At 39.0% G+C, this 3995-nt stretch overlaps 1 pseudogene; it reads left to right on the forward strand.

The window, feature by feature from the left end:
* Positions 1-322: 322 nt before the first annotated feature.
* On the forward strand, positions 323-1952 carry LOC126076466 (tigger transposable element-derived protein 1-like; annotated as a pseudogene).
* Positions 1953-3995: the final 2043 nt, after the last annotated feature.

Genomic DNA, 3995 nt, shown 5'->3' on the forward strand with positions numbered 1-3995 from the left:
AAGTCGATCAGTGCCATTTTTCCACAGCATGTGCTCACTTTGTGTCTCTGTGTTACAGCTTGGTAATTCTCACAATATTTCAAAGTTTTTGTTTATTATTATATGTACTATGGTGATCTATGATCAGCATCTTTGATATTACTATTGTAATTGTTGTGGGGCACCATGAACCAAGCCAGCGTAAGACGGTGAACTTAATAAATGTTATGTGTGTTCTGCCTACTTCACAGACCAGTCATTCCTCCATCTCTCTCCCCTTCCTAGGGCATCCCCATTCCCTGAGACATGACAATATCGAAATTAGGCCAATTAATAAACCTAAATGGCCTCTAACTGTTGAAGTGAAAGGAAGAGTTGCACATCTCTCACTTTACATCAGAATCTTTAAATGATTAAGCTTAGTGAGAAAGGTATGTCAAAAGCTACAATAGGACAAAGGCTAGGCCCCCTGGACCAGTTAGCCAAGTTGGGAATGCAAAGGAAAAGTTCCTGAATACACACAAATGGTAAGAAAGTGAAATAACCTTGTTGCTGATATGGAGAAAGTTTTATTAGTCTGGATAAAGATCAAACTAGCCATAACATTCTCTAAAAGCCTAATCCAGAGCAAGGCCCTAACTCTCTTCAAGTCTATGGAGGCTGAGAGAGGTGAGGAAGCTGCAGGAGAAAAATTTGCAAGTAGCAAAGGTTGGTTGATAGAGTTTAAGGAAAGAAGCCATCTCTATAACATAAAAGTGGAAGGTGAAGTCGCAAGTGCTAATGGAGAAGCTGCAGCAAGTTATCCAGAAGATCTAGCTACGATAACTGATGAAGGGGGCTGCACTAAACAACAGATTTTCAATGTGGACAAAACAGCCTTATACTGGAAGAAGACGCCATTTAGGTCTTTCATAGCTTGAGAGGAGAAGTCAATGCCTTGTTTCAAAGCTTCAAAGGACAGGCTGGCTCTCTTATTAGGTGTTAATGCAGCTTCTGACTTTAAGTTGAAGCCAATACCCATATACCATTCCAAAAATCTTAGGGCCTTTAAGAATTATGCTAAATCTGCTCTGCCTGTGCTCTATACATGAAACAACAAAGCCTGGATGACAGCACAACTGTTTACAACATGGTGTACTGAATATTTTAAGCCCGCTGTTCAGACCTATTGCTCAGGAAAAAAGATTCCTTTTACTGCTCATTGACAATGCACCTGCTCATTCAAGAGCTCTGATGGAGATGTACAAGGAGATTAATGTTGCTTTCATGCCTGCCAACACAATACCCACTCTACAGCCCATGGGATCAAGGAGTAATTCTGACTTTCAAATCTTATTATTTAAGAAATACATTTCATAAGACTATACCTGCCATAGATATTGATTCCTCTCATGGATCTGGACAAAGTAAATTAAAAACCTTCTGGAAAGGATTCACTGTTTCAGATGCATTTAACGACATTCATGATTCATGGGAGGAGGTCAAAATATTAACATTAACAGGAGTTAGGAAGAAGTTGATTCCAACCCTCATGGATGACTTTGAGAGGTTCAGAGCTTCAGTGCAGAAAATAATTGCAGACGTGGTAGAAATAACAAGAGAACTAGAATTAGAAGTGGAGCCTGAAGATGCGACTGAACTGCTGCAATCTCATGATAAAACTGTAACAGATGAGGAGTTGATTCTTATGGATGAGCAAAGAAAGTGGTTTCTTGAGATGAAAGCTACTCCTGGTGAAGATGCTATGAATATTGTTGAAGTGACAACAAAGGATTTAGAATATTACATAAACTTAGCCAATAAAGCAGTGGCAGAGTTTGAGAAGATTTACTCCAATTTTGAAAGTTCTACTGTGGATAACCACCCCAACCTTCAGCAACCACCAACCTGATCAGTCAGCAGCCACCAACATTAAAGTAAGACCCTCCACCAGCAAAAAAGTATGACTCTCTGAAGGCTCAGATGATGGTTAGCATTTTTTGCAATAAAGTATTTTTTTAATTAAGGTATGTACCTTTTTTCAGGGTTGATTTCATATTTAATCAGTGGTGGTTTTATAGCTAATGATTGCATATCTTTTTTTTGATACAATCCACTCATTTTATTCAGATTTCCCCAGTTTTACTTTACTCATTTTTTTTTTTTAATCATGCTTTAGGAGAAATTTACAGAGCAACTTAATTTCTCATTAAGCAATTAATACACATGTTGCTTTGTGACATTGGTTGCCAACCCCATGATGTGTCAACACACTCCCCTTTTTGACCACGGGTTGCCCATTTCCATTCATCCAACTTTCCTTTCCCTTCCTGCCTTCTCTTGCCCTTGCTTTGGGATTGGTCTGCCCATTTAGTCTCATACACATGGTTGAACTACAGTCTTATTGTTTGTTTTATTGATCTGTCTAATCTTTGGCTGAAGGGTAAACTTCAGGAGTGAGTACTGTATTGAGTTAAAAGGGCGTTTGGGGGCCATACTCCTTGAATTTCTCCAGTGTCTGTCAGATCAGTAAGTCTGGTATTATTTTGTGAGTTTGAATTTTGTTCTACATTTTTCCCTCAGTCGGTCCAGGGGCCTTTATGGTGATCCCTGTCAGAGCAGTCGGTGGTGGTAGCCTGGCACCATCTAGTTGTGCTGGACTCAGTCTGGTGGAGGCTGTGGTAGTTGTGGTCCATTAGTCCTTTGGACTAATCTTTCTCTTGTTTCTTTGGTTTTCTTCATTTTCCCTTTCTCTAGATGGAGTGGGACCTTAGGTGGCCACTCACAAGCTTTTAAGACCCCAGATGCTACCACCAAAGTAGAATGTAGAACATTTTCTTTAAAAACTATGTTATGCCAGTTGAGCTAGATGTCTTCTGAGACCATGGTCCCGAGCTCTCAGCCTAGTAACTCAGTCTCTCAGGAAGTTTGGATGTGTCTGTGAAGCTTCTACAAGTTTGCCTTTGTCAAGTTGTACTGACTTCCCCAATATTGTGTACTGTGTTATCCTTCACCAAATTACGATTTATCTACTGTTTAGATGTAATGATATTGCACACTTATGTTTACACTACACTGTAGTTGATCAAATTTTTATATGCACTGGGAAACCAAAAAAATTGTGTGACTTGCTTTTTGCAATATGCGCTTTATTGCTGCAGTCTGTACCTGAACCTGCAATGTCTCCAAGGTATGTCCGTATTTATAGTCTTTTGTAAGTAAGTTTTATGAGGGTATGGACCTTGTCTGTCCTGTTCACTGCTGTATTCTCAGTGTTTAAAACAATACTTGAAACAAGTTATAGGCACAGTGAGTATTTGCTGAATGATGCAAGTAAGCTTTTGTCGTTTGGACTTTATGTCCTAACTCTAAAGTTAGGTCAAGTTGCACTCTATTAGTTGCTTGTAGATTTTGTTCTCAGGTTCTATGACCTTCAAAGAATCTTCATGACCTACCACTCTTTGCCAGTCCTGGAGAACCTGATACTAGATTTTACATTATGTGCTGGGGATTGTTTTCCGTGAGTATTCTATGACTTATAAAAGCCCCATAAATGCGTTCTGGAGCAAGCTATAGCATAAGTATATCTAAAACTAAAAATAATCCACAGATTCATGGATGCCAATCCTACCATTCCTTTTTCCTAGAACCGTGTGTTTTATATATGGGAGCTTATATGACATAATTTCTAGGCCGTTTTTATCAATTTCTGGCATCCTCCCAAGGTTGTATTCATAACAAAAGAGCAAGATCTTTCAAGAACAAATAGGGTATCTTTGCATTCTCCACCTTATTCAACAGTACATGCTTACTCATATACCATATTTTTACACAAATAACGTGCACTGTCTACATTTGTTTGCCAACTGCCCTCCCCTGCCCCCAACCATAGTTTGGTAAGCACTGCTATGTCAATTTTTTTTACATGTTGCTGTAAAAAAATTAACATAGTACGCTTATAAAAATACCTTTGGATGGGAACTGTTGCCAAACAAACATAGAAACCCAAACCCAAGCCCAGTGCCATCGAGTCGATT

Source organism: Elephas maximus, chromosome 4, assembly GCF_024166365.1.
Source record: "Elephas maximus indicus isolate mEleMax1 chromosome 4, mEleMax1 primary haplotype, whole genome shotgun sequence".
NCBI classification, from domain to species: Eukaryota; Metazoa; Chordata; class Mammalia; order Proboscidea; family Elephantidae; genus Elephas; species Elephas maximus.